The sequence below is a fragment of the Hemitrygon akajei genome, chromosome 31 (genome assembly GCF_048418815.1).
Source record: "Hemitrygon akajei chromosome 31, sHemAka1.3, whole genome shotgun sequence".
NCBI lineage: Eukaryota > Metazoa > Chordata > Chondrichthyes > Myliobatiformes > Dasyatidae > Hemitrygon > Hemitrygon akajei.
Genome location: NC_133154.1, coordinates 39936649 through 39956648, shown reverse-complemented (window position 1 = coordinate 39956648; position 20000 = coordinate 39936649). Strand labels below are relative to the sequence as shown.

The 20000-nt window shown below is 59.1% G+C and overlaps 1 protein-coding gene across 2 annotated transcripts in view; it reads left to right on the top strand.

The window, feature by feature from the left end:
• The window catches only part of LOC140719254 (complement C1q tumor necrosis factor-related protein 1-like), a 58313-nt gene that overhangs the window by 5818 nt on the left and 32495 nt on the right, over window positions 1-20000 (top strand). The gene's annotated exons all lie outside the window — the stretch shown is intronic.

Below are 20000 nucleotides of genomic sequence, written 5' to 3'. Positions count from 1 at the left end.
ACCGTTCTCACCCCTCCCTCCTCCGCTGGGAACACATCCCGCAAACTCACCATTCTCACCCCTCCCACCTCCGCTGGGAACATGTCCCACACACTCACCGTTCTCACCCCTCCCACCTCCGCTGGGAACATGTCCCACACACTCACCGTTCTCACCCCTCCCACCTCCGCTGGGAACATGTCCCACACACTCACCGTTCTCACCCCTTCCACCTCCACTGGGAGCGCATCCCACACACTCACCATTCTCACCCCTCCCACCTCCGCTGGGAGCACGTCCCACACACTTACCGTTCTCACCCCTCCCACCTCCACTGGGAACATGTCCCACACACTCACCGTTCTCACCCCTCCCACCTCCACTGGGAACATGTCCCACACACTCACCTCTGTCACCCCTCCCACCTCCGCTGGGAACACATCCCACACACTCACCTCTGTCACCCCTCCCACCTCCGCTGGGAACATGTCCCACACACTCACCTCTGTCACCCCTCCCACCTCCACTGGGAGCACGTGCCACACACTCACCATTCTCACCCCTCCCACCTCTGCTGGGAACATGTCCCACACACTCACCATTCTCAACCCTCCCACCTCCGCTGGGAGCGCATCCCACACACTCACCGTTCTCACCCCTCCCACCTCCGCTGGGAACATGTCCCACACACTCACCGTTCTCACCCCTCCCACCTCCACTGGGAACATGTCCCACACACTCACCATTCTCACCCCTCCCACCTCCGCTGGGAGCACGTCCCACACACTCACCGTTCTCACCCCTCCCACCTCCACTGGGAACATGTCCCACACACTCACCGTTCTCACCCCTCCCACCTCCACTGGGAGCACGTCCCACACACTCACCGTTCTCACCCCTCCCACCTCCGCTGGGAACACGTCCCACACACTCACCGTTCTCACCCCTCCCACCTCCGCTGGGAACACGTCCCACACACTCACCGTTCTTACCCCTCCCACCTCCGCTGGGAACACGTCCCACACACTCACCGTTCTCACCCCTCCCACCTCCACTGGGAGCACGTCCCACACACTCACCGTTCTCACCCCTCCCACCTCCACTGGGAGCACGTCCCACACACTCACCGTTCTCACCCCTCCCACCTCCGCTGGGAGCACGTCCCACACACTCACCGTTCTCACCCCTCCCACCTCTGCTGGGAGCACGTCCCACACACTCACCGTTCTCACCCCTCCCACCTCCGCTGGGAACGCATCCCACAAACTCATCGTTCTCACCCCTCGCACCTCCACTGGGAACATGACCCACAAACTCATCGTTCTCACCCCTCCCACCTCCACTGGGAACATGTCCCACACACTCACCGTTCTCACCCCTCCCACCTCCGCTGGGAACACGTCCCACACACTCACCGTTCTCACCCCTCCCACCTCCACTGGGAACGCATCCCACACACTCACCGTTCTCACGCCTCCCACCTCCGCTGGGAGCACGTCCCACACACTCACCGTTCTCACCCCTCCCACCTCCACTGGGAACACGTCCCACACACTCACCATTCTCACCCCTCCCACCTCCGCTGGGAACACATCCCACACACTCACCGTTCTCACCCCTCCCACCTCCACTGGGAGCACGTCCCACACACTCACCATTCTCACCCCCATCACCTCCGCTGGGAACACGTCCCACACACTCACCATTCTCACCCCTCCCACCTCCGCTGGGAACACATCCCACACACTCACCATTCTCACCCCTCCCACCTCCACTGGGAACACGTCCCACACACTCACCATTCTCACCCCTCCCACCTCCGCTGGGAACACGTCCCACACACTCACCGTTCTCACCCCTCCCACCTCCACTGGGAACACGTCCCACACACTCACCATTCTCACCCCCATCACCTCCGCTGGGAACACGTCCCACACACTCACCATTCTCACCCCTCCCACCTCCGCTGGGAACACGTCCCACACACTCACCATTCTCACCCCTCCCACCTCCACTGGGAGCACGTCCCACACACTCACCATTCTCACCCCCATCACCTCCGCTGGGAACACGTCCCACACACTCACCATTCTCACCCCTCCCACCTCCGCTGGGAACACGTCCCACACACTCACCATTCTCACCCCTCCCACCTCCACTGGGAACACGTCCCACACACTCACCATTCTCACCCCTCCCACCTCCGCTGGGAACACGTCCCACACACTCACCGTTCTCACCCCTCCCACCTCCACTGGGAACACGTCCCACACACTCACCGTTCTCACCCCTCCCACCTCCACTGGGAGCACGTCCCACACACTCACCGTTCTCACCCCTCCCTCCTCCGCTGGGAACACGTCCCACACACTCACCGTTCTCACCCCTCCCACCTCCGCTGAGAGCGCATCCCACACACTCAACGTTCTCACCCCTCCCTCCTCCGCTGGGAACACGTCCCACACACTCACCGTTCTCACCCCTCCCTCCTCCGCTGGGAACCCGTCCCACACACTCACCGTTCTCACCCCTCCCACCTCCGCTGAGAGCGCATCCCACACACTCAACGTTCACACCCCTCCCACCTCCACTGGGAGCACGTCCCACACACTCACCGTTCTCACCCCTCCCTCCTCCGCTGGGAACACGTCCCACACACTCACCGTTCTCACCCCTCCCACCTCCACTGGGAGCACGTCCCACACACTCACCGTTCTCACCCCTCCCTCCTCCGCTGGGAACACGTCCCACACACTCACCGTTCTTACCCCTCCCACCTCCGCTGGGAACACGTCCCACACACTCACCGTTCTCACCCCTCCCACCTCCGCTGGGAGCACGTCCCACACACTCACCATTCTCAACCCTCCCACCTCCGCTGGGAGCGCATCCCACACACTCAACGTTCTCACCCCTCCCACCTCCGCTGGGAACACATCCCACACACTCACCGTTCTCACCCCTCCCACCTCCACTGGGAGCACGTCCCACACACTCACCTCTGTCACCCCTCCCACCTCCACTGGGAGCACGTCCCACACACTCACCGTTCTCACCCCTCCCACCTCCACTGGGAACACGTCCCACACACTCACCGTTCTCACCCCTCCCACCTCCACTGGGAGCACGTCCCACACACTCACCGTTCTCACCCCTCCCACCTCCACTGGGAGCACGTCCCACACACTCACCGTTCTCACCCCTCCCACCTCCGCTGGGAACACGTCCCACACACTCACCGTTCTCACCCCTCCCACCTCCACTGGGAACACGTCCCACACACTCACCATTCTCACCCCTCCCACCTCCACTGGGAACACATCCCACACACTCAACGTTCTCACCCCTCCCACCTCCGCTGGGAACACATCCCACACACTCACCGTTCTCACCCCTCCCACCTCCACTGGGAGCACGTCCCACACACTCACCGTTCTCACCCCTCCCACCTCCACTGGGAGCACGTCCCACACACTCACCGTTCTCACCCCTCGCACCTCCACTGGGAACATGTCCCACACACTCACCGTTCTCACCCCTCCCACCTCCACTGGGAGCACGTCCCACACACTCACCATTCTCACACCTCCACCTCCACTGGGAACACGTCCCACACACTCACCATTCTCACCCCTCCCACCTCCACTGGGAACACGTCCCACACACTCACCGTTCTCACCCCTCCCACCTCCACTGGGAACACGTCCCACACACTCACCGTTCCCACCCCTCCACCTCCACTGGGAGCATGTCCCACACACTCACCGTTCCCACCCCTCCACCTCCGCTGGGAGCACGTCCCACACACTCACCATTCTCACCCCTCCCACCTCCACTGGGAACACGTCCCACACACTCACCGTTCTCACCCCTCCCACCTCCACTGGGAGCATGTCCCACACACTCACCGTTCCCACCCCTCCACCTCCGCTGGGAGCATGTCCCACACACTCACCATTCTCACCCCTCCCACCTCCACTGGGAACACGTCCCACACACTCACCGTTCTCACCCCTCCCACCTCCACTGGGAGCACGTCCCACACACTCACCGTTCTCACCCCTCCCACCTCCACTGGGAGCACGTCCCATACACTCACCGTTCTCACCCCTCCCACCTCCGCTGGGAGCATGTCCCACACACTCACCATTCTCAACCCTCCCACCTCTGCTGGGAACATGTCCCACACACTCACCATTCTCACCCCTCCCACCTCCACTGGGAACACGTCCCACACACTCACCGTTCTCACCCCTCGCACCTCCGCTGGGAGCACGTCCCACACACTCACCGTTCTCACCCCTCCCTCCTCCGCTGGGAGCACGTCCCACACACTCACCGTTCTCACCCCTCCCACCTCCGCTGGGAGCACGTCCCACACACTCACCGTTCTCACCCCTCCCACCTCCGCTGGGAACACGTCCCACACACTCACCGTTCTCACCCCTCGCACCTCCGCTGGGAGCACGTCCCACACACTCACCGTTCTCACCCCTCCCACCTCCGCTGGGAACACGTCCCACACACTCACCGTTCTCACCCCTCCCACCTCCACTGGGAACACGTCCCACACACTCACCGTTCTCACCCCTCCCACCTCCACTGGGAGCATGTCCCACACACTCACCGTTCCCACTCCTCCACCTCCGCTGGGAGCATGTCCCACACACTCACCATTCTCACCCCTCCCACCTCCACTGGGAACACGTCCCACACACTCACCGTTCTCACCCCTCCCACCTCCACTGGGAGCACGTCCCACACACTCACCGTTCTCACCCCTCCCACCTCCACTGGGAGCACGTCCCATACACTCACCGTTCTCACCCCTCCCACCTCCGCTGGGAGCATGTCCCACACACTCACCATTCTCAACCCTCCCACCTCTGCTGGGAACATGTCCCACACACTCACCATTCTCACCCCTCCCACCTCCACTGGGAACACGTCCCACACACTCACCGTTCTCACCCCTCGCACCTCCGCTGGGAGCACGTCCCACACACTCACCGTTCTCACCCCTCCCTCCTCCGCTGGGAGCACGTCCCACACACTCACCGTTCTCACCCCTCCCACCTCCGCTGGGAGCACGTCCCACACACTCACCGTTCTCACCCCTCCCACCTCCGCTGGGAACACGTCCCACACACTCACCGTTCTCACCCCTCGCACCTCCGCTGGGAGCACGTCCCACACACTCACCGTTCTCACCCCTCCCACCTCCGCTGGGAACACGTCCCACACACTCACCGTTCTCACCCCTCCCACCTCCACTGGGAACATGTCCCACACACTCACCGTTCTCACCCCTCGCACCTCCGCTGGGAGCACGTCCCACACACTCACCGTTCTCACCCCTCGCACCTCCGCTGGGAGCACGTCCCACACACTCACCGTTCTCACCCCTCCCACCTCCGCTGGGAACACGTCCCACACACTCACCGTTCTCACCCCTCCCACCTCCGCTGGGAACATGTCCCACACACTCACCATTCTCACCCCTCCCACCTCCACTGGGAACATGTCCCACACACTCACCGTTCTCACCCCTCCCACCTCCACTGGGAACATGTCCCACACACTCACCGTTCTCACCCCTCCCACCTCCACTGGGAACACGTCCCACACACTCACCATTCTCACCCCTCCCACCTCCACTGGGAACATGTCCCACACACTCACCGTTCTCACCCCTCCCACCTCCACTGGGAACATGTCCCACACACTCACCATTCTCACCCCTCCCACCTCCACTGGGAACATGTCCCACACACTCACCGTTCTCACCCCTCCCACCTCCACTGGGAACATGTCCCACACACTCACCGTTCTCACCCCTCCCACCTCCACTGGGAACATGTCCCACACACTCACCGTTCTCACCCCTCCCACCTCCACTGGGAACATGTCCCACACACTCACCGTTCTCACCCCTCCCACCTCCACTGGGAACATGTCCCACACACTCACCGTTCTCACCCCTCCCACCTCCACTGGGAACATGTCCCACACACTCACCATTCTCACCCCTCCCACCTCCACTGGGAACATGTCCCACACACTCACCGTTCTCACCCCTCCCACCTCCACTGGGAACATGTCCCACACACTCACCGTTCTCACCCCTCCCACCTCCACTGGGAACATGTCCCACACACTCACCGTTCTCACCCCTCCCACCTCCACTGGGAACACGTCCCACACACTCACCATTCTCACCCCTCCCACCTCCACTGGGAACATGTCCCACACACTCACCGTTCTCACCCCTCCCACCTCCACTGGGAACATGTCCCACACACTCACCATTCTCACCCCTCCCACCTCCACTGGGAACATGTCCCACACACTCACCATTCTCACCCCTCCCACCTCCACTGGGAACATGTCCCACACACTCACCGTTCTCACCCCTCCCACCTCCACTGGGAACACGTCCCACACACTCACCATTCTCACCCCTCCCACCTCCACTGGGAACATGTCCCACACACTCACCGTTCTCACCCCTCCCACCTCCACTGGGAACATGTCCCACACACTCACCGTTCTCACCCCTCCCACCTCCACTGGGAACATGTCCCACACACTCACCATTCTCACCCCTCCCACCTCCACTGGGAACATGTCCCACACACTCACCGTTCTCACCCCTCCCACCTCCACTGGGAACATGTCCCACACACTCACCGTTCTCACCCCTCCCACCTCCACTGGGAACATGTCCCACACACTCACCGTTCTCACCCCTCCCACCTCCACTGGGAACATGTCCCACACACTCACCGTTCTCACCCCTCCACCTCCGCTGGGAACATGTCCCACACACTCACCGTTCCCACCCCTCCACCTCCGCTGGGAGCACGTCCCACACACTCACCATTCTCACCCCTCCCACCTCCGCTGGCAGCACATCCCACACACTCACCGTTCTCACGCCTCCCACCTCCGCTGGGAGCACGTCCCACACACTCACCGTTCTCACCCCTCGCACCTCCACTGGGAGCACGTCCCACACACTCACCGTTGTCACCCCCCCACCTCCACTGGGAGCATGTCCCACACACTCACCATTCTCACCCCTCCCACCTCTGCTGGGAACACATCCCACACACTCACCATTCTCACCCCTCCCACCTCCGCTGGGAACACATCCCACACACTCACCATTCTCACCCCTCCCACCTCCGCTGGGAGCACATCCCACACACTCACCGTTCTCACCCCTCCCACCTCCGCTGGGAGCACGTCCCACACACTCACCGTTCTCACCCCTCCCACCTCCGCTGGGAGCACGTCCCACACACTCACCATTCTCACCCCTCCCACCTCCGCTGGGAACACATCCCACACACTCACCATTCTCACCCCTCCCACCTCCGCTGGGAACACATCCCACACACTCACCATTCTCACCCCTCCCACCTCCGCTGGGAACACATCCCACACACTCACCGTTCTCACCCCTCCCACCTCCGCTGGGAACACGTCCCACACACTCACCGTTCTCACCCCTCCCACCTCCGCTGGGAACATGTCCCACACACTCACCATTCTCACCCCTCCCACCTCCGCTGGGAACACATCCCACACACTCACCATTCTCACCCCTCCCACCTCCGCTGGGAGCATGTCCCACACACTCACCGTTCTCACCCCTCCCACCTCTGCTGGGAACATGTCCCACACACTCACCATTCTCACCCCTCCCACCTCCGCTGGGAACACATCCCACACACTCACCTTTCTCACCCCTCCCACCTCCGCTGGGAGCACATCCCACACACTCACCGTTCCCACCCCTCCCACCTCCGCTGGGAACACATCCCACACACTCACCATTCTCACCCCTCCCACCTCCGCTGGGAACACATCCCACACACTCACCGTTCTCACCCCTCCCACCTCCGCTGGGAACATGTCCCACACACTCACCATTCTCACCCCTCCCACCTCCACTGGGAACACGTCCCACACACTCACCGTTCTCACCCCTCCCACCTCCGCTGGGAACACGTCCCACACACTCACCGTTCTCACCCCTCCCACCTCCGCTGGGAACATGTCCCACACACTCACCATTCTCAACCCTCCCACCTCCGCTGGGAGCGCATCCCACACACTCAACGTTCTCACCCCTCCCACCTCCACTGGGAGCACGTCCCACACACTCACCGTTCTCACCCCTCCCTCCTCCGCTGGGAACACGTCCCACACACTCACCGTTCTCACCCCTCCCACCTCCGCTGGGAACACGTCCCACACACTCACCGTTCTCACCCCTCCCACCTCCGCTGGGAATATGTCCCACACACTCACCGTTCTCACCCCTCCCACCTCCGCTGGGAACATGTCCCACACACTCACCATTCTCAACCCTCCCACCTCCGCTGGGAGCGCATCCCACACACTCAACGTTCTCACCCCTCCCACCTCCGCTGGGAACACATCCCACACACTCACCGTTCTCACCCCTCCCACCTCCACTGGGAGCACGTCCCACACACTCACCTCTGTCACCCCTCCCACCTCCACTGGGAGCACGTCCCACACACTCACCGTTCTCACCCCTCCCACCTCCACTGGGAACACGTCCCACACACTCACCGTTCTCACCCCTCCCACCTCCACTGGGAGCACGTCCCACACACTCACCGTTCTCACCCCTCCCACCTCCACTGGGAGCACGTCCCACACACTCACCGTTCTCACCCCTCCCACCTCCGCTGGGAACATGTCCCACACACTCACCATTCTCAACCCTCCCACCTCCGCTGGGAACACGTCCCACACACTCACCGTTCTCACCCCTTCCACCTCCACTGGGAGCACGTCCCACACACTCACCGTTCTCACCCCTCCCACCTCCACTGGGAACACGTCCCACACACTCACCGTTCTCACCCCTCGCACCTCCGCTGGGAGCACGTCCCACACACTCACCGTTCTCACCCGTCGCACCTCCACTGGGAGCACGTCCCACATACTCACCGTTCTCACCCCTCCCACCTCCACTGAGAACATGTCCCACACACTCACCGTTCTCACCCCTCCACCTCCGCTGGGAGCACGTCCCACACACTCACCGTTCTCACCCCTCCCACCTCCACTGGGAACACGTCCCACACACTCACTGTTCTCACCCCTCCCACCTCCGCTGGGAGCACGTCCCACACACTCACCGTTCTCACCCCTCGCACCTCCACTGGGAGCACGTCCCACACACTCACCGTTCTCACCCCTCCCACCTCCGCTGGGAGCACGTCCCACACACTCACCGTTCTCACCCCTCCCACCTCCACTGGGAACACGTCCCACACACTCACCGTTCCCACCCCTCCCACCTCCACTGGGAACACGTCCCACACACTCACTGTTCTCACCCCTCCCACCTCCGCTGGGAGCACGTCCCACACACTCACCGTTCTCACCCCTCGCACCTCCACTGGGAGCACGTCCCACACACTCACCGTTCTCACCCCTCCCACCTCCGCTGGGAACATGTCCCACACACTCACCATTCTCACCCCTCCCACCTCCGCTGGGAACACATCCCACACACTCACCATTCTCACCCCTCCCACCTCCGCTGGGAGCACATCCCACACACTCACCGTTCCCACCCCTCCACCTCCGCTGGGAGCATGTCCCACACACTCACCGTTCTCACCCCTCCCACCTCTGCTGGGAACATGTCCCACACACTCACCGTTCTCACCCCTCGCACCTCCACTGGCAGCACGTCCCACACACTCACCGTTGTCACCCCCCCACCTCCACTGGGAGCACGTCCCACACACTCACCATTCTCACCCCTCCCACCTCTGCTGGGAACATGTCCCACACACTCACCGTTCTCACCCCTCCCACCTCCGCTGGGAACATGTCCCACACACTCACCATTCTCACCCCTCCCACCTCCACTGGGAGCACGTCCCACACACTCACCGTTCTCACCCCTCCCTCCTCCGCTGGGAACACGTCCCACACACTCACCATTCTCACCCCTCCCACCTCCGCTGGGAACACATCCCACACACTCACCATTCTCACCCCTCCCACCTCCGCTGGGAGCACATCCCACACACTCACCGTTCTCACCCCTCCCACCTCCGCTGGGAACATGTCCCACACACTCACCATTCTCAACCCTCCCACCTCCGCTGGGAGCGCATCCCACACACTCACCGTTCTCACCCCTCCCACCTCCACTGGGAGCACGTCCCACACACTCACCTCTGTCACCCCTCCCACCTCCACTGGGAGCACGTCCCACACACTCACCGTTCTCACCCCTCCCACCTCCACTGGGAACACGTCCCACACACTCACCGTTCTCACCCCTCCCACCTCCACTGGGAGCACGTCCCACACACTCACCGTTCTCACCCCTCCCACCTCCACTGGGAGCATGTCCCACACACTCACCGTTCTCACCCCTCCCACCTCCGCTGGGAACATGTCCCACACACTCACCATTCTCAACCCTCCCACCTCCGCTGGGAGCGCATCCCACACACTCAACGTTCTCACCCCTCCCACCTCCGCTGGGAACACATCCCACACACTCACCGTTCTCACCCCTCCCACCTCCACTGGGAGCACGTCCCACACACTCACCGTTCTCACCCCTTCCACCTCCACTGGGAGCACATCCCACACACTCACCATTCTCACCCCTCCCACCTCCACTGGGAGCACGTCCCACACACTCACCGTTCTCACCCCTCCCACCTCCACTGGGAGCACGTCCCACACACTCACCGTTCTCACCCCTCCCACCTCCACTGGGAGCACGTCCCACACACTCACCGTTCTCACCCCTCGCACCTCCGCTGGGAGCATGTCCCACACACTCACCGTTCTCACCCCTCCCACCTCCACTGAGAGCACGTCCCACACACTCACCGTTCTCACCCCTCCCACCTCCACTGGGAACATGTCCCACACACTCACCGTTCTCACCCCTCCACCTCCGCTGAGAGCACGTCCCACACACTCACCGTTCTCTCCCCCCACCTCCGCTGGGAGCACGTCCCACACACTCACCATTCTCACCCCTCCCACCTCCACTGGGAACATGTCCCACACACTCACCGTTCTCACCCCTCCCTCCTCCACTGGGAGCACGTCCCACACACTCACCGTTCTCTCCCCCCACCTCCGCTGAGAGCACGTCCCACACACTCACCGTTCTCTCCCCCCACCTCCGCTGGGAGCACGTCCCACACACTCACCGTTCTCACCCCTCCCACCTCCGCTGGGAACATGTCCCACACACTCACCGTTCTCACCCCTCCCACCTCCACTGGGAACACGTCCCACACACTCACCGTTCTCACCCCTCCCACCTCCACTGGGAACATGTCCCACACACTCACCGTTCTCACCCCTCCCTCCTCCACTGGGAGCACGTCCCACACACTCACCGTTCTCTCCCCCCACCTCCGCTGAGAGCACGTCCCACACACTCACCGTTCTCTCCCCCCACCTCCGCTGGGAGCACGTCCCACACACTCACCGTTCTCACCCCTCCCACCTCCGCTGGGAACACGTCCCACACACTCACCGTTCTCACCCCTCCCACCTCCGCTGGGAGCGCATCCCACACACTCAACGTTCTCACCCCTCCCACCTCCGCTGGGAACACATCCCACACACTCACCGTTCTCACCCCTCCCACCTCCACTGGGAGCACGTCCCACACACTCACCTCTGTCACCCCTCCCACCTCCACTGGGAGCACGTCCCACACACTCACCGTTCTCACCCCTCCCACCTCCGCTGGGAACACGTCCCACACACTCACCGTTCTCACCCCTCCCACCTCCACTGGGAGCATGTCCCACACACTCACCGTTCTCACCCCTCCCACCTCCGCTGGGAACATGTCCCACACACTCACCATTCTCAACCCTCCCACCTCCGCTGGGAGCGCATCCCACACACTCAACGTTCTCACCCCTCCCACCTCCGCTGGGAACACATCCCACACACTCACCGTTCTCACCCCTCCCACCTCCACTGGGAGCACGTCCCACACACTCACCGTTCTCACCCCTCCCACCTCCACTGGGAGCATGTCCCACACACTCACCGTTCTCACCCCTTCCACCTCCACTGGGAGCACGTCCCACACACTCACCGTTCTCACCCCTCCCACCTCCACTGGGAACACGTCCCACACACTCACCGTTCTCACCCCTCGCACCTCCGCTGGGAGCACGTCCCACACACTCACCGTTCTCACCCCTCCCACCTCCACTGGGAACATGTCCCACACACTCACCGTTCTCACCCCTCCCACCTCCACTGGGAACATGTCCCACACACTCACCGTTCTCACCCGTCGCACCTCCACTGGGAGCACGTCCCACATACTCACCGTTCTCACCCCTCCCACCTCCACTGAGAGCACGTCCCACACACTCACCGTTCTCACCCCTCCCACCTCCACTGGGAACATGTCCCACACACTCACCGTTCTCACCCCTCCACCTCCGCTGGGAGCACGTCCCACACACTCACCATTCGCACCCCTCCCACCTCCGCTGGCAGCACATCCCACACACTCACCGTTCTCACGCCTCCCACCTCCGCTGGCAGCACATCCCACACACTCACCGTTCTCACCCCTCCCACCTCCGCTGGGAGCACGTCCCACACACTCACCGTTCTCACCCCTCCCACCTCCACTGGGAACACGTCCCACACACTCACCGTTCTCACCCCTCGCACCTCCACTGGGAGCACGTCCCACACACTCACCGTTGTCACCCCTCCCACCTCCGCTGGGAACACATCCCACACACTCACCATTCTCACCCCTCCCACCTCCGCTGGGAACACATCCCACACACTCACCATTCTCACCCCTCCCACCTCCGCTGGGAGCACATCCCACACACTCACCGTTCTCACCCCTCCCACCTCCGCTGGGAGCATGTCCCACACACTCACCGTTCTCACCCCTCCCACCTCCGCTGGGAACATGTCCCACACACTCACCATTCTCACCCCTCCCACCTCCGCTGGGAACACATCCCACACACTCACCATTCTCACCCCTCCCACCTCCGCTGGGAACACATCCCACACACTCACCGTTCTCACCCCTCCCACCTCCGCTGGGAGCACATCCCACACACTCACCATTCTCACCCCTCCCACCTCCGCTGGGAGCATGTCCCACACACTCACCGTTCTCACCCCTCCCACCTCCGCTGGGAACATGACCCACAAACTCATCGTTCTCACCCCTCCCACCTCCACTGGGAACATGTCCCACACACTCACCGTTCTCACGCCTCCCACCTCCGCTGGGAACATGTCCCACACACTCACCGTTCTCACCCCTCCCACCTCCACTGGGAGCACGTCCCACACACACACCGTTCTCACCCCTCCCACCTCCGCTGGGAGCACGTCCCACACACTCACCGTTCTCACCCCTCCCACCTCCACTGGGAACATGTCCCACACACTCACCATTCTCACCCCTCCCACCTCCACTGGGAGCACGTCCCACACACTCACCGTTCTCACCCCTCCCACCTCCGCTGGGAGCACATCCCACACACTCACCGTTCCCACCCCTCCACCTCCGCTGGGAGCATGTCCCACACACTCACCGTTCTCACCCCTCCCACCTCTGCTGGGAACATGTCCCACACACTCACCGTTCTCACCCCTCGCACCTCCACTGGGAGCACGTCCCACACACTCACCGTTCTCACGCCTCCCACCTCCGCTGGGAGCACGTCCCACACACTCACCGTTCTCACCCCTCCCACCTCCACTGGGAACACGTCCCACACACTCACCGTTCTCACCCCTCCCACCTCCACTGGGAGCGCATCCCACACACTCACCGTTCTCACCCCTCCCACCTCCACTGGGAACACATCCCACACACTCACCGTTCTCACCCCTCGCACCTCCACTGGCAGCACGTCCCACACACTCACCGTTGTCACCCCCCCACCTCCACTGGGAGCACGTCCCACACACTCACCATTCTCACCCCTCCCACCTCTGCTGGGAACACGTCCCACACACTCACCATTCTCAACCCCTCCCACCTCCACTGATAACACGTCCCACACACTCACCGTTCTCACCCCTCCCACCTCCACTGGGAACACGTCCCACACACTCACCGTTCTCACCCCCCCACCTCCACTGGGAGCACGTCCCACACACTCACCGTTCTCACCCCTCCCACCTCCACTGGGAGCACGTCCCACACACTCACCGTTCTCACCCCTCCCTCCTCCGCTGGGAACACGTCCCACACACTCACCGTTCTCACCCCTCCCACCTCCGCTGGGAACACGTCCCACACACTCACCGTTCTCACCCCTCCCACCTCCGCTGGGAACATGTCCCACACACTCACCATTCTCACCCCTCCCACCTCCGCTGGGAACACATCCCACACACTCACCATTCTCACCCCTCCCACCTCCGCTGGGAGCACATCCCACACACTCACCGTTCCCACCCCTCCACCTCCGCTGGGAATATGTCCCACACACTCACCGTTCTCACCCCTCCCACCTCCGCTGGGAACATGTCCCACACACTCACCATTCTCAACCCTCCCACCTCCGCTGGGAGCGCATCCCACACACTCACCGTTCTCACCCCTCCCACCTCCACTGGGAGCACGTCCCACACACTCACCTCTGTCACCCCTCCCACCTCCACTGGGAGCACGTCCCACACACTCACCGTTCTCACCCCTCCCACCTCCACTGGGAACACGTCCCACACACTCACCGTTCTCACCCCTCCCACCTCCACTGGGAGCGCATCCCACACACTCAACGTTCTCACCCCTCCCACCTCCGCTGGGAACACATCCCACACACTCACCGTTCTCACCCCTCCCACCTCCACTGGGAGCACGTCCCACACACTCACCATTCTCACCCCTCGCACCTCCGCTGGGAGCATGTCCCACACACTCACCGTTCTCACCCCTCCCACCTCCACTGGGAGCACGTCCCACACACTCACCGTTCTCACCCCTCCCACCTCCACTGGGAACACGTCCCACACACTCACCGTTCTCACCCCTCGCACCTCCGCTGGGAGCACGTCCCACACACTCACCGTTCTCACCCCTCCCACCTCCACTGGGAACATGTCCCACACACTCACCGTTCTCACCCCTCCACCTCCGCTGGGAGCACGTCCCACACACTCACCGTTCTCACCCCTCGCACCTCCACTGGGAGCACGTCCCACACACTCACCATTCTCACCCCTCCCACCTCCGCTGGCAGCACATCCCACACACTCACCGTTCTCACGCCTCCCACCTCCGCTGGGAGCACGTCCCACACACTCACCGTTCTCACCCCTCCCACCTCCACTGGGAACACGTCCCACACACTCACCGTTCCCACCCCTCCCACCTCCACTGGGAACACGTCCCACACACTCACTGTTCTCACCCCTCCCACCTCCGCTGGGAGCACGTCCCACACACTCACCGTTCTCACCCCTCGCACCTCCACTGGGAGCACGTCCCACACACTCACCGTTGTCACCCCCCCACCTCCACTGGGAGCACGTCCCACACACTCACCATTCTCACCCCTCCCACCTCCGCTGGGAACATGTCCCACACACTCACCATTCTCACCCCTCCCACCTCCGCTGGGAACACATCCCACACACTCACCGTTCTCACCCCTCCCACCTCCGCTGGGAACATGTCCCACACACTCACCATTCTCACCCCTCCCACCTCCGCTGGGAACACATCCCACACACTCACCATTCTCACCCCTCCCACCTCCGCTGGGAGCACATCCCACACACTCACCGTTCCCACCCCTCCACCTCCGCTGGGAGCATGTCCCACACGCTCACCGTTCTCACCCCTCCCACCTCCACTGGGAACACGTCCCACACACTCACCGTTCCCACCCCTCCCACCTCCGCTGGGAGCATGTCCCACACACTCACCGTTCTCACCCCTCCCACCTCTGCTGGGAACATGTCCCACACACTCACCGTTCTCACCCCTCGCACCTCCACTGGCAGCACGTCCCACACACTCACCGTTGTCACCCCCCCCACCTCCACTGGGAGCACGTCCCACACACTCACCATTCTCACCCCTCCCACCTCTGCTGGGAACATGTCCCACACACTCACCGTTCTCACCCCTCGCACCTCCACTGGCAGCACATTCCTCATACTCACCATTTTTTGTATAGAAACCTCCTCCAGCACACTTCCCTTGAATCATCGTAAAATTCTGCTCCATCATATTAGCCATCTCTGCCCTGGGGAAAAGTGTCTGGATGTCAGTCTACTCTTCTTATTGTATCTGCTACACCTCTATTAACCATATATCTACAGCACGGGAACAGGACATCTTGGCCCTTCTAGTCGTGCCGTACGCTTACTCTCACCTAGTCCCACTGACCTGAACTCAGCCCATAGCCCTCCATTCCTTTTCTACCCATATACCTATCCAGTTTTACTTTAAATGACAATACTTAACCTGTCTTTACCACTTCTACTGTAAGCTCATTCCAAACAGCTACCACTCTCTGCGTAAAGAAATTCCCCCTTGTGTTATCCCTAAAACTCTCAACTCATGTCCTCTTGTTGGAATCTCCCCTACACTCAATGGAAAAAGCCTATCCACGTCAACTCTATTTATCCCCCTCTTTTAAATACCTCTATCAAGTCCCCCCCTCAACCTTCTACGCTCCAAAGAATAAAGACCTAACTTATTCAACCTTTCTCTGTAACTTAGGTGCTGAAACCCATGTAACATCCTAGTAAATCTTCTCTGTACTCTCTCTATTTTGTTGACATCTTTCCTATAATTCGGTGACCAGAACTGTACACAATACTCCAAATTTGTTCTTACCAATGCCTTGTACAATTTTAACATTACATCCCAACTCCTATACTCAATGCTCTGATTTATAAAGGCCAGCATACCAAAAGCTTTCTTCACCACCCTATCCACATGAGATTCCACCTTCAGGGAACTATGCACCATTATTCCTAGATCACTCTGTTCTACTACATTCTTCATTGTCCTACCATTTACCATGTATGTCCTATTTTGATTAGTCCTACCAAAATGTAGCACCTCACACTGATCAGCATTAAACTCCATCTGCCATCTTTCAGCCCACTCTTCTAACTGGCCTAAATCTCTCTGCAAGCTTTGAAAACCTACTTCATTATCCACAACGCCACCTTCCTTAGTATCACCTGCATACTTACTAATCCAATTTACCACCCCATCATCCAGATCATTAATGTATATGACAAACAACATTGGACCCAGTACAGATCCTTGAGGCACACCACTAGTCACCGGCCTCCAACCTGACAGTTATCCACCACTACTCTCTGGCATCTCCCATCCAGCCACTGTTGAATCCATTTTACTACTTCAATATTAATACCTAACGATTGAACCTTCCTAACTAACCTTCCATGCAGAACCTTGTCAAAGGCCTTACTGAAGTCCATATAGACAACATCCACTGCTTTACCCTCATCACCTTTCCTTGTAACTTCTTCAAAGAATTCAATAAGATTTGTCAAATATGACCTTCCACGCACAAATCCATGTTGACTGTTCCTAATCAGACCCTGTCTATTTAGATAATTATATCTCTAAGAATACTTTCCATTAATTTACCCACCACTGACGTCAAACTGACAGGTCTATAATTGCTAGGTTTACTCTTTAGGTTACCCTTTTTAAACGATGCAACCACATGAGCAATACGCCAATCCTCCGGCACCATTCCCGTTTCTAAGTCACCTCTCGTCCTCCTTCGCTCCAAAAGAAATTCCCAAGCTCGCTCAACCTACCCAATACAGAATCCTGCTCTTATACAGGCAGAATCCTGATAATTTTCCTCTGAAAACTCTAAATCTTCCACAGGCTTCCTATAATGAGGGGATGAGAATTGAACAAAAAGTCTAACTCTTAACCTCAGTCTGCTAAAGTCCAGAGTGCCAGACGCTTTCTTTATCCCCCACCTACAACAGTCAACAGTTCCCACCACCTATCAACTCGCTTTCAAGGACTCTTCATCTCGTGTTATCAATTCATGGCTTATTTTTTTTATTTTTGCACTTGCTCTGTTTGCTGTCTTTTGCACATTGTTTGTCTTGTGCATGGTTTTTCATTGATTCTGTTGTGTTTCTTTGTATTTACTGTGAATGCCCACAAGAAAATGAAACTCAGGGTTGTACGTGTATGGTGATATATATATTTCTTTGATAATAAATTTACTTTGGACTTTGAACCCATGATGCCACTTTCATTGAACGGCACTCAGTCGTCACTTCATTAGGTACACCTGTCCGTGAATGCAAATATCAGACCCGCCGATTGGCTGCAACGCAAAGCATGCAGACATGGTCAGGAAGCTCAGTTGCTGTTCAGACTGAGAGACATGGTCAGGAAGCTCAGTTGCTGTTCAGACTGAGAGACATGGTCAGGAAGCTCAGTTGCTGTTCAGACTGAGAGACATGGTCAGGAAGCTCAGTTGCTGTTCAGACTGAGAGACATGGTCAGGAAGCTCAGTTGCTGTTCAGACTGAGAGACATGGTCAGGAAGCTCAGTTGCTGTTCAGACTGAGAGACATGGTCAGGAAGCTCAGTTGCTGTTCAGACTGAGAGACATGGTCAGGAAGCTCAGTTGCTGTTCAGACTGAGCATTAGAATGTGAAGAAATTATCATGGTGCCAGATGGGATGCTCTCAGTGTCTCAGAAACTTCAGATCTGGGATCCTTACACACAACTGTCTCTAGGCAGGGGTTCCCAACCTGGGGTCCATGGACCCTTTACTTAATGGTGTTGGTCCGTGGTATAAAAAATTTTGAGAACTGTAAATTAGAGCTTACAGAGAATGCTGCGAGGAACAATCCAGTGAGCGGCAGTTCTGTGGATGAAAATGAGAGCGCTCAGAGGAGGATGGCCAGGGTGACGACAGTAACTCGACAGAGGGGTGGAGAATATTTCTGAACCCACAACACGTCAAACCTTGAGGTGGATGGGCCACAGCAGCAGAAGACATTGAGCAAACGAGGGTTATTATCCACTCCCCTATTGGGATTTGTGGCTTTTCTGAGGGTAGTTACTAAGAGCTGCTAGTCTAGGTTATATCAAGTTTTTTGGAGCTGGACCTTTAAGTTTCAGATGTACTTTCATCCCTCTCTCAATCCTGCTCCCAACATAAGGCAGCTTTTTACAATCCAATTGTACATATCCTGTTACACACTGAGATTTAAATTGCCACAAGCACAGCATTGCTCTGCCAGACATGGTCACGTTGTCATTTTTTATTTTGAATCTGTTAACTTTTCAACTTGCTACACTGGACTTCTCATTTGAAGAGGTCATACAGAAGGAACACTCTTGACTCTATTGTGCCCCTGGGTGTCCTGAAACACTTCGGCAAACATTACTTTATTTGATTCATTGAGATACAGCCCCACCAGCCACGCCCGCCCAGCAACCCCTGATTTAACCCTTGCCTAACCACGGGACAATTCACAAATGACAAATTAACCTACTGACCGGTACGTCTTCGGCGAAAACTACTGGCCGAAAACTATGTGCACCTCAAATGGTAACCATGGGACACGGCCCCCTCAAACTGTGTACAGCAGGATCCCAATGAAAAGAAAAGCAGAAAGCGTGTGATTGATCAACAGAAGATAAAATGCTGGAGGAACTTGCAAGGGCAGGCAGCATCTATCCACAGGAATGAACATTCAGCATTTCAGGATGAAGTGCTTCATCAGGTTTTAATTGGAAGAAACTGCAGAGGGTTGTAAGCACAGCCAGCACTGGCCATCCCACCATGAGGTCGATGTTTTGGGCTGAGATCCTTCACAGGACTGGAAAGGATGGGAGATGAAGACAAAGTTAGAAGGTGGAGGAAGGGGTGAAGTACAAACTGGCAGGTGGTAGGTGAGGGGTATCAATAAAAAGAATAACACACACAAAATGCTGGGGG